This window comes from Hemitrygon akajei, unplaced genomic scaffold, assembly GCF_048418815.1.
Source record: "Hemitrygon akajei unplaced genomic scaffold, sHemAka1.3 Scf000126, whole genome shotgun sequence".
NCBI classification, from domain to species: Eukaryota; Metazoa; Chordata; class Chondrichthyes; order Myliobatiformes; family Dasyatidae; genus Hemitrygon; species Hemitrygon akajei.
Window position 1 is genome coordinate 28,204 of NW_027332012.1, and position 13,031 is coordinate 41,234.

The 13,031-nt window shown below is 46.6% G+C and overlaps 1 pseudogene; it reads right to left on the reverse strand.

Annotated features, from left to right (window-relative positions):
• Positions 1–215: 215 nt before the first annotated feature.
• Positions 216–13,031, reverse strand: part of LOC140723691 (uncharacterized) — an 805,012-nt pseudogene continuing 792,196 nt past the window's right edge.

Here is a 13,031-nt window from a genome sequence, read left to right on the forward strand (position 1 = left end):
ATTTAGGGCAGAGGTGGATAGAATCTTGATTGATCCGGGCATGAAGGGATACGGGGACAAGACAGGTGATTGGTGCAGAGAGGAAATTTGGATCAGCCACGATAAAATGACAGAACAGACTCGATGGGGTCAACAGCCTTATTCTGGTCTTATATCTTATAGTCTGACGGTCTGTCCCCAGTGTGAACTCGCTGATGCAGCTTCAAGTCAGATGACTAAGTGAATCCCTTCCCACAATCTGAGAAAGTGAATGGTTTCTCCCCAGTATGAACTAACTGGTGTCTCCGCAGCTTGGATGACCGAATGAATCCCTTCCCACATTCAGGGCAGGTGAACGGCCTCTCCCCAGTGTGGATTCGCTGATGTGACAAAAGGTTGAATGACTGAGTGAATCCCTTCCCACATTCAGAGCAGGTGAACGGCCTCTCCCCAGTGTGAACCAGCTGGTGTCTCTGCAGGGTGGATGAGTGAGTGAATCCCTTCCCACACACAGAGCAGGTGAACGGCCTCTCCCCAGTATGAAGTCGCCGATGTATTTTCATGTCAGATGACAGAGTGAATCCCTTCCCACATTCAGAGCAGCTGAACGGTTTCTCCCCAGTGTGAAATCGTTGATGTACGCTCAGCTGAGCTGCACGAGCGAACTCCTTTCCACAGTCTGAGCAAGTAAACGGTTTCTCCCCAGTGTGAATTCACTGATGTTCCTTCAGTTGAGATGAACGTGCGAATCCTTTCTCACATACGGAGCAGGCAAAAGGTTTCTCCCCGGTGTGAACCAGCCAGTGTGTCTGTAGTTTGGATGACTGAGTGAATCCCTTCCCACATTCAGAGCAGGTGAATGGCCTCTCCCCAGTGTGAACCAGCAAGTGTCTCTGTAGTTTGGATGAGTGCGTGAATACTTTCCCACAATCAGAGCAGGTGAACGGACTCACCCCAGTGTGAACTCACTGATGTACTTTCAGGTCAGGTGACCGAGTGAATCCCTTCCCACATTCTGAGCACCTGAACGGTTTTTCCCCAGTGTGAACTCGCCGATGTACCTTCAGTTGAGATGACGAAGTGAACTCCTTCCCAGAGTCTGAACAGTTGATCCCCATCACTCTCTCTACATCACCGGGTCGTACCACCCTGGGCTTCAACTGGGCACAGTTCCTCCTTACAATGCCGTGTCCCGCTTCATGCCACCACACACACCTCCTTAAAGGCAGCTTGAAACACTAGGTGCACTGTCAGAGTCTCCAAAAAGTCCTCACCCACCTTCTCCTAGAGTCTCCGTACAAGAGGGGTGTTGGTCCCCACCAGAATTAATACACATCTCGTCGCAACTGGGTCCGGGCAAACCAGCGCTCAGACACTCCCTCCTCGGCCTCTAGAAACTCCAGCCTCACGGACAAATACCCATCGTATGGATAATCACCAGCACTGTTACCCCAGATTTCCAGGGCACTGAAGGGCGTCAAGGGTAAATGCGACAAATGCTGATCGTAGAATGACCGGTACAACAGCGTGACCTGTGACCCCGTGTCAAGTATGGCTTTTGTATCTATTCCCTCTATCTGGATTGACACGCTGGATCCGGGTCCCACCAATCCTTCGCTGACAGGGTCCTCTCCTGTCCGGGGTCCCGTGGCACTTTGTGTTTTCCCAGAGACTCCAGGCCGTTCCCTCACTGGGTCTCTTCTAAGCTTCCCGACCCCCCCCCCCCCCCGCCTTACTGCTTGGACACCCGTGGAGTCTCCCCTCGAGGGGCTCCCAGCAGGTCACATCCCCGGCTGAAGTGCCCCTCTTCCCCACAGTTATAACACACACCCCGTCTCGCGGGACCCCGGCCTCCCCCGGGCTTCTGTGCAGTCCGTCCCTTCAGGGAGGGGCCCTCTCTGCCAGTCCCCTCATGCGGAGGAACCTGCTCACTATCTCCCGATTGGAGCTGGCCCCAGTCACTTCACTACAAGGGGCTACCACGGAGGAGAGCGCCGTACTGCCGGAGCCCTCTTTCGATTCCAATGCGTCTTCCTCCTCCCTCACCTCTCTGAGCAACTGAACAAAGGATGGGTTGGGGCCGCGATCTACTGGACTGCCGGAGACTCGTAGCAATCACTTCATGCCTCGGCGCCCCTTGCTACCTGGTCTATCCTGATCTGATTCACCCCCGTCTCCGGAATGACCCGCCGTCGCCTCAGACAATTTATCCTTCGCTCTACCCGGAAAAGATACTCAGAAAGCTTTTCTCCTTTCTCTTGACGTAGGCCCCGAAGCTCCTCTAAAAGCTCCACCGTGCCCCCCGTCAGACCAAAAGCCTCCTCCAATGCTTCTAGATAATCCCTCCAGGTAGTCAAAGGGTTGCTGCCCTTCCCACCTTTACCTACCTCAGCTGCCACCCCTCACAAATTGTTAAACAATCTCTGCCCCTTCGCTTCCTCAGAGCACTGCCACTCACCCAGCAGCCGGGAGACATGCTCTACCCAGGACTCACAATCTTCTTCCCCTTCCGGGTAGGGATGCGCCCTGAGAAAATTCTTAAATTCTAACGACGACCCGCCGACTTGTTCATCAAGGAGTTAATGGCTGACGCCAACTCCGAACCCTCCCCCTTCCGTGGCAGAGGGGGACCAATGAGATTTTCCAAATCCGACCACTCCCTTCCTTCATCCTTCAAAAACGATAGGACCCGGTCTCGAAAATCTCCGCCCCCAGCTGCTGGCAACTTCTCTGGTGTCCCATCAGACCTGTCAAACCTTTTCTGTGTGACAATGTTCACGCCCCATGGACCCACGTCACTGAGATCACCGATAGACGGTGGCAGTCCCACCGCCGAGACGTCAGCACCGATTCGCGCTAACACATAGCCTAAATCCCCCATTTTGCCAATCTTTCTGCCTACGATTTCGACCCTACCGATAGCTCTGACCGTACTCAAGCATCAAATTAACACTCCGTCCGAGATACGCATGTCCACCCCACTTAATACGCAGGCATGAGTAACCGATACTCCCTCGATCTCACACCAGAGTTAAGTCCTATCCGAATCCATCTCCCCTCGTTTAAACCGGAACGAATTACCCTGTATGTGACAAATTCAATCCCGAACGAGAAACCCCTCTCTTGTAGGGCGAAACGTACAAATAGAGCGGGGGCCCGAGATGCCGGATGCAGCTAGTACCAGGACGCAAGGTCGAGGAAGAGCCCACACTGGGGGAGTCGGGCCGGCCCCAGACATGCCCCTGTGAGGGATACTGCTCGGATGGTTAGTACATGCTGCCGTTCTCTGATGCCCCCGTGGTGGAGGATGAGACTCCTGGTCCTTCCCCCATTGGTTTGGATGGGGTAAGGGGAGCTGGTGATGGGCTGTACAGAGTACCACCACAGGGCGTAGGCGGGGAGTTTGGCTCGGAGTAAGAGAGAGAGGGTTCCGAGGTGCAGAGGGGTTTGGTTGACCGCTCGCGGGAGAGTTCGCCTCGTGGTTTCCATGAGTCTTCTGTAGTGTCGGTGGTGGAGGAGTTAGAAGAGGGGATGCGAAGGTCCCAGAGAAGTAAACCCCCCAGCTAGGTTGGCTTATGTAGCACCAGGGGAACGGGGTTTGATCTCTGTTTTGGGGAGTTATGTCACTGCTTTCTGCACTTGGGTTGGGCTTTGCGCTTTGCAGGAGGTGTTGGCAAATTATCTGAGCGTCATGAGGGCATGTCTAAATTTGGTAGGGGGAGATTGTAGGACTCTCGGTAACAGTAACAGTGGTGTTAACTGTTCAGGCTAACAAAATGGCTTCTCTGTATTGTTATAATGAAATGGCTTCTCTGTAACGTTATTTCATGCTGTAATGGGTTTCTGTGTTTGGTATGTTTGGGTTATGACTACCGATAAGGGGCAAACTGACCAATGGAGGATTGTTATGCTGTCTTGTATGTGTGAGCTGAGCGGGAGTTCGCGGTCTTTTTCGGGAGGCCAGCGAGGAGGACAGACGTGTGAGGAGCGGACAGCGGTTCCAGGGCGGCGGATACTGGAAGTCGGCGGTTCGGACGGTGGCCGAAGTCTCGGAAGGTCCTTGTGGATGGAACCGGAGGCGTGAGCTCCAACGTATTAAAATATTACGTGCACAAACTGATAAACTTATTTATTTGGAGCATTTAGGTTATCTATTTCTACTAACCCACCACTAAGAAATAGCTATAAAATTGCAATTATTTACTCTCTTTTGGTGTATTTTCTGGTATTTGTGGGGGGGGGGGGATATTACACCGAATTTGCACCCAAGTATCGCACTATTAACGGAGCGACGGCACTGGGGGCACGGAGGCTACATTATCGATCTATTTCCCTCCCTCTCACTGTCTTTCTTTGTCTCCCTCACGATGTCTCAGACGCTTCGCTATCTCTCTCTCATTCTATTTTCTCTGCCCCTCCCACACGCCCTCGCGCTCACTCTCGCGACATGTTCCACGTGTCCTATCCCTCACGTGCTCTCCTTCGCTCCCTCTCCCTCACGCCAACTCTTTCGTGCGTTCTCCCCTCGCGATGTCTCCTTCTGTCGCTCTCCCTCGCGCTCACCATCGCCCGCACCTTCTCCGTCACGCCCTTTACATCACGCTCTGTCTAGCCTCATCTCCATGGCACAAGCTCCCTCGTGCCCTCTCCCTCACGTGCCCTCCCGCGCGCCCTTTTCTCGCGATATCTCATTCGCTCTCTTCCTCGCGCCCTCTCCCTCACGTGCTCTCCCGCGCGCCCTTTCCTCGCGATATCTCATTCGCTCTCTTCCTCGCGCTCATTCTCCCTGTCTCACTATCCCTCACAGAGACAAATGAACGTAACAGTTCATTTGTAAAATTCTTTTACAGGAAGATATTTCAAGATGGCAGTGAGAAGGAAAACCTACAGGTAGAGAAGGACAAGAATAAAAGGTGGTGAAGGAAAGGACGGGTTTTGACGGGAGTAGCAGTGGTTGATAGAGATGAAAATATACTCCAAGATCAGAAGGTTTTGTCAGAACCGGGGAGCAAGGGAAACAGGTTCACCTCAAGCTTCGATATAACAGGGCGGGACGTGAGGCGCAAAAGGGATTTCTCTGGGATGTTGAGGCCAGTGATGCCGTCGGGATCAGCTGTAAAGAGCTGTTTTGTAATTCTAAGGCAGCGCACAAAACGGGAAATGAGTAAATAATTGACAGGACTCTGAAGAAGGGTCTTGGCCCCAAACGTCGACAGTTTATTCTTTTCCATAGATGCTGCCTGGCCTGCTGATTTCCTCTAGCATTTTGTGTGAGGAGAAGAGTAAACAGTCGAGGTTTCGTGGCGAGACCCTTCACCAGGATCTGACTCTCTGTGTCTCGTTTTGTATTTCGAGCGAATGCAGATTCTCTCCTGTTTGTTCTGTAACTCTGTTCATCACATTGTTTCTATAGAATCACAAGTGGAGGGGGGTAGAATAGGGAGCATGAAGGCTGCTGAATTCTAATACGTTACTACATTTATTTCTAATGCTTCATGAGTTTCAAAATCCGATTCAGCGGGTATTTCACCGCATTCTTCAGTTCCTCTCGGAATTTGCTCTGAGTCAGGACGTAAATACACGTGTTGGTGCAGGAACTGAGAATCTGCAGCATGTCCGATGTGCGTCTTATGGTGTCGCGTGGATCCGTGAGAGGATAAAAAAACGTGTTTGAAATCCGTCTATAGATGGAAAACACCACCCGTGTTCCCCACAACAATATGAAGCTACCGGTTATGCTGAAGAGCAAAACGATGGATTTGCGTCGGTTCTCCATCTCCCGGTCCTTGTCATTCTCTCCACTCTTTTGTCCCCGGAGCCTCCTGCGGGATCGACTGGCCGCTAGAATCCTCCTGACAGTCAGAATATTGAGCAGTAACATCAGAAAGAAAGGGACAAAAGGGGCCAAAATGAGGTGAAACATCTCAAATGCCGCCCATGAGGGTGAGTTTGTGAAGCTTGGTCTAGCAACACAACGCCAAGGAACACCATTAATTATTACAATGGGCTCGTATATAAAACCGTAGGGGACACTCACCAAACAAGACAACACACTCACTGTCCCGATAACCGCAGCCGCCGTTCTCTCGGTGCAATATTTTGTTTTCAGCTTCTCACAGCAAATAGCCACAAATCGATCGACGGTGAAAGCGACAGTCAGCCAGACTGAGGCCGTAGTGCTCGCAAACATCAACCATTCACAGAGACTGCACACAGGAGTAATTCGCAGGAATGATCGGGGAAAATAAATGGCAGCAGTCCACCTCAGCAGCGGATCCGAGATAACGACCAGGAGATCGGCCGCTGCCATTCCCACCAGGTAGCGAGTGATGCATTTGGAGAGACCGCACTTTCCCCGGGACAGGATCACAATCGCCACCAAGTTCGCTGGAAGAGAGGCAGTGATCAGCAAGTTGAGAAAATACTGAGCAGAATCCAATGCAGCAGTTTGAGGGGACCCAGTAATATTTCCGAATTATAGTTACATTTAGCGGTGGGTGGGGGTCGAGAGAGGGCGCAGAGCTGGCGCAGACAGTGAAGGAGCTTACACAGTGAAATAAAGTCAATATGATCTGAATACGGATTCCTTACTGATGACCGAAATGTGAAGTGGCAGCGGAAAGCAAAAACTGGGTAACTACCTCCTCAGAGTCAATACTGGATGGAACAATTCTGGATGAAATGAAGAAATCTGGACGCTGATGGCGGGATTCTTCCATTAGACAATCAGCAGCTTCCATGGCGATCCCTGTCAGCGACAGACAGCCGAAGGACGGAGCAAAAACAGGAAATGCTGGAAACACATATCCAGACAAAACAGAGAATGTGGAAAACAGTTAAAGTATCCCTCCCCAGAACTGTTCTCAGAGAGACCCCGGACACAAGTCTCTTTCCATACAAGCTGTTTGGGGCTCAGTGTTTCCAGCATTCCCCGAGATTGTTTCCTATTCCGGCATTTGCCACCTCACTGACTTTACAACAGAACATTGACTCATTCCAACAGATACAGCGCAGTCTGACACAACCTCACAGACAGACAGGACGCCTCCCACTGAATCCATCACATGGAAGCGGGGGAGAGGAATTCAAACTCGGTGCTGTAGTCAGATGTCTGTAACGGTGTCAGGTGTAGATATAATAGATCACATTTCACTGTATTGATAACTGTGAAACACCACGTCAGTTGTGTTAATTGACTCAGCGTCGACTTCATTATGTTATCCATCATCTCCTTTATATTCAGTCATATCGCAGACATTTACTAAAAATCCACAACAGTTTCGTGTTACAACACGGATCTCCTTACATTTGCTAAAGTGTTACTACAGTCGATGGTTTGATTGTTGCTCCTAAGCGGACGATCACTCACATTCAAATGCAGACGGTAAATTGGCAGAAGCTCCGCGGGCTGTGTAAACAAAATATTTGCAAAAGCAGTGCAGCTACTACAGGACCAGAAGCAGAGAGCCGAACATCTCATTGTTAATCACAAACCGCTGGAGGAACGCTGCCTGACCTGCTCAGTCCCACGGAAACTAGCCGTTTCGCTGAATTCCTGCAGCGGTTTGCTTTTAGATAGAAATCCCAGCATCTATAGTCCCGGTGTTTCCACTCCATTCCTGAAATGCGGTATACAGGCACAGTTTAAACCAGCGGCAGCATCAATCACATCATTGGGATTAAACTTCAACATCCACCCACGGCAGCTGACACTGCGGCTTACCGGGAATTCCAAAGGCTGAAATAAAAGGATAGTAAACGTCTTCTATCCGCCAGATGACTGGATACACCATTTCAGTGATAATCTGTGATTTCTGTTGCTCCTGAATACACAGCTCCGGCAGACAGCTGATGCATTCCAAGCGGCCCTGATTTATACAGAGGATCTGTCTCCAGAGATACGGTTATACACCTCATTAACTTCCTTAGTAACAATAACTTAAACAAACACTTTAATTCAATACCATTGTCTCCTTTGTAAATATTGGGGCGATTGGATACAAATACATCAAATATCTACGACATTACCTCAGCAGCGACCCTGGTGAAAATAGGCCGAGTGATATACTTTCAAAGATTGAGCTCTGTCACGAAGCAGATACACTTAGCGATTTCATCTTTTTGTTGGCTAATTATTTATCTCTGAACGGAGACCAGCGACATTGACCGATTCCTACCTCTCTCCCTGCAGTTTCCCATTTTGAACTGTCCTTCAGTTCCTGCTCTCTCTCTCTCTCTCTCTCTCTCTCTCTCTCTCTCTCTCTCTCTCTCTCTCTCTCACACACACACACACACACACACACACACACACACACACACACACACACACACACACACACACACACACACACACACACACACTCACTCTCAGAAACAATTATACAAATGTATTTCTATGTTACGGTGACTATCCAGTTGAACATACTATTTATTATAAGTCACTATAAATTGCGTATTACACATTTGGTCAGAGACATAACGTAAATAATTTTACTTCTCATGTATATGAAGGATGTAACTAATGAAGTCTATATAATTCGAAATGCACAAGCACAGATTCGAACAAAGATACAAAGAGAAAGAGATCAGGATGGGAACGGTAAAATAAGCACGTTGCTAATGCACAAACACGAGAAAATCTGAAGATGTTGGCAATCCAGGGTAACATAAGAAACTCTGCCCAGTTCCTCCAGCATTTTGTGTGTCATGTTGCTGATGTAACAGTCTTTAATGGGGATCTCAAATCTGCCAAAGGTCAATAGAAATCGAGAACAAATATTTCAATCTGCAAAAGAATAGGCAGACTGTTAAATAATACAAAAAATACTACAAATTGGCAGAGGAATATGTGCATAGCAGCTGGAAATGAACGAGTGAAAGGCAAGCGTGAGAAATATTGTTAGAAGTAAGACAGACAGACCCACACACACACACACACACACACACACGCACGCACGCACGCACGCACGCACGCACGCACGCACGCACACACACACACACACACACACACACACACACACACACACACACACACATTCCGATAGGCAAACTGACAAATAAATGGGTCAAGCAAGCAGACAGACTGCCAGAAACGGAGACATAGATTGCAGGACTGTGGTGTTCCTCCTGTATCTCCTCGTCTCTGGTACAGTGTGAGAGTGTGGTGTTCACTCTGTACCTGATACAGGTACAGTCTATGATACAGTGTGATACTGCACAGGACCGAAAGAAGTGCTAAGGTTGTAAGTCATATCAGCTCAATCTTGGGTACTAGCCTACAAAGTACCCAGGACATCTTTAGAGAGCGGTGTCTCAGAAAGGCAAAGTCCATTATTAAGGACCTCCAAAACCTAGGGCATGCCCTTTACTCTCTGTTCCCATCAGGTAGGAGGTACAGAGGGCTGAAGTCACACATTCGGTGATTGAAGGACAGCGTATTCCCCTCTGCCATTCGATTCCTAAACTGACATTAAATCTTTGGACTATACCTCACTATTTTTTAATATATGGTATTTCTGATTTGTTTACATCATTCAATATACTTACACTGCAACTGATTTACTTTGTTATTTAGTAACATTATTATTTTTATATTCTTCATTATTATGTTTCCTTCCTCTCGATCATGCATTGCATTGAAATGCTGCTGCTGCTAGGTTAACAAATTTCACGTCACCTGCCGGTGAATATAACCCTGATTCTGATATGATTCTGAGATGGTAGGGTTCATTCTGTACCTGTCAGTCTCCAATACCGTGTGAGAGGGCGGGTTTCATTATGTACTTGTCAGTCCATGATACAGTGTGAGATTGTGGGGTACATTCTCTACCTGTCAGTCTATGCTTCAGTGTGAGAGTGTTGCGTTCACTGTGCATCTGTCAAATCACTTTATAAAGAATTGCTTTCTGATGTCAGTCTGAAATCTCACTTTCACCAGTCTCCACGTTTCCTTGTTGATAGATTAATTTTGAAGTAGCAGTTGGCATCATACTTACTCTGCCCTTAATGATTCTGAATATCTCTATCATATCTCCTCTCATTGTATGTCAACTTAGGCCAGATAGATTTAATTCTCTCAATCTTACTGCACAGCTGACACCCTGCAGTCCTGTAATGAGAGGAGTCACCCATCTCTGATCTCTTTCCAATGACTTCACATTCCTTACAAAATATGGTGATCAGAATTGTACACAGTTCTCAAGGCGTAGCCTCACAAGTGCATGAAATAGGTTAAGGAGACGTCTCTAGCTCTGGACTCCTCTGATCGTATTACATAGCCCAACCTTATATCTGCCTTCCTCATTGCTTCAGTATGTTGTCCAGATGTTGATAGTGATGTCTTCCAGGAGACTCAAATCCTTCTCCTACAATGCACTTGCTTACTCAAGACCCCTATTGTATATTTATATCTAATACTTCTACTTCCTAAATGTAATATTTTACATTTATTTGCATTAAATTTCACCTGTCATTTATCTGCCCACGTCAGGGTTTTGTTTAGGTCTACCTGTATTGATTCCCCTGCCTGAATGGTATCAGCCGATCTCTCTAATTTTGTGTCATCTGCATACTGAGCTAGTTTATTACTCTGTGCTTATCCAAATCATCAATGTAAATAAAAACAGCAGCAGCCCCCAAACGGATTCTTGTGGAAGCCACTTTTAACATTTTCCAGCTGTGAAAATGATCCTCTCACCATAACTCTTCCCTTTCTGCTTCTCAGCCAGTTCTGCACTCATTCACATCCCGTAGCCTGAATCCCTACCTCCTGTAATTTGAATATTAACCTCTTCTGGGGTACCTTTTCAAAATCCTTCTGAAGCCCAAGTAAATGGTATCACCGCTTTATTGTGATCATAAATTTTGTTTCCCCCCCCCGCCCACTTCATAGACCTGCAACATATTAGTGAAACATGATTTACCCTTTCTGAACCCATGCTGCCTGTCTGCTAACAGAACGCCATAAAAATATAAGACATCGGAGCAGAACTAGGCCGTTCGGCCCATCGAGTCTGCTCCAACATTCAATTATGACTGATCCTTTCTTTCCCCTGCTCAAACCCATTTCCAGGCCTTTTCCCCATCAGTTTGATGCCATGTCCAATCAGAAAACTATCAATCTCTGCCTTAAATACACCCAACGACCTGGCTTCCACAGCTGCAAGTGGCAAAAATTCCACAAATTCACCACCCTCTAACTGAGAAATTTTCTCCACATCTCTGTTTTGCATTGACATCCCGCTATCCTGAATCTATCCCCTCTTGTCTTAGGCTCTCCTATCGTGGGAAACATCCTTTACACTTCTACTCTGTCTCAGCCTTTCAACATTCAAAAGGTTTCAATGAGAACGTCGCTCATCCTTCTAAATTCCAGTGAGTACAGACACAGAGTCATCAAATGTTCTTCGTATGCTAACCCTTTCATTGTCTGGAATCATCCTTGTGAACCTCCTCTGGACTCTCTCCAATGCCGGCACATCGCCTCTGAGATGAGGAGCACAAAACTGTACACAATACTCAAGGTGAGGCCTCAGTATCACATCCCTGCTCTGGTATTCTAGACATCAGAAATGCATGCTCACATTACATTTCTTTTCCTCACCTCCAACTCAACCTCCAAGTTAACTTTTAAGGTGTTGCGTATAATGACACCAAAGTCACTTTGCCTCTCAGATTTTTGTATTTTTCCCCTTTTAGAAGATAGTCTGCACATTTATCACCACTACTGGAACGCATGACAGTGCATATTCCAATATTATATTTCATTTGCCAATTATTTGCCCTTTCTCCTAATCTGTCTAAGTGCTTCCGCATCCTACCTATTTTCTCAACACTACCTCCACCTCCACCAGTCTTCATATCATCAGCAAACCTGGCAACAAATCCAACTATTTCATCATCTAAATCACTTATATACAGCAATAAGTAATGGTCCCAACACCACTAGTCACTGGCAGTAATCCAGACAAGGATCCCTGTATTCCCACTTTCTGCATCCCTGTTCTTATCAGCTGTTTTTCCAACTCGGCGTTTATTCATATTCCTCTTATCTTACCCACAATACACGTTCAGCTTACAGGTAAGTATCTTAAAGTGTCAGTGCTGTCACCCCTCTTATATACCAAGAAAATATTTGTCCATTTCAAGTCATTACAGACTTCATCAGTCTTCACAGAGTTTTGAAAAGTATTTGTTTTGTGTTTGTATTTCTAATTGTAGGCTTCGCTAAGTACCCTTGGATATATGTTGTCCGACACTGAGATTTATTAACTTGCACCCTTTCCATCTGAAACAGGACCTCATTTAGTAAGATCACTGAATCAGCTTAAGCAACTTTATTTTTAACATCTTTTTAGGTGAACACTTTAGCGAATTAAGAGTTAATCATCCGCTATGTCCTCCTCTTCATAATTTTATGTAACTTTTATTTAATTTTTATTTTATTTTATTTATGTATCCTCTGCATAACCGTTATTCCTAATACACTTAACTTTCCAATTAACATTTCTTTTATGACTGAAGTATTGACAAAACCGCTTGGTCAATCTTAATATTATCAGCAATATCCGTCTCAACCTGTCTTTGGCAGTAAGAAGTTCATACTTGACTATAGCTCTCATATTTTCATATGCCCTATGGTTAAAATGTATTACTATATTTTTCTGTGTTCCTTACTTAGCTGTCTTTTCTTCAATATTTTTATAAATCTTTGCTCATTCATGTAGTTGATCTAATGTTCTATTTTGCATCTTGCTGACCTTGGGTATGAATATTTCCTTCACGACATGTATTATCTATTTAAATCGATGCCATTGCCCCTCAACTGACTCAATCACAAGCAGTTTCTTCCATTTTTCCTCCTGAGGTCTTTGCCATATCTACACAAACTTTGTCTTTGTGAAATTCAATCTAAGGGCTTTGTTTTATTTTACTGATCTACTCCCACAAAGTACTTCGAGACAATGTTTTGTTCAGTTGTTCCGAAGGCTCACCAACTTCCCCTGAATGTTACAGAATAACGGATCCAAACAGGACTCCCCCCATGTTAGTGT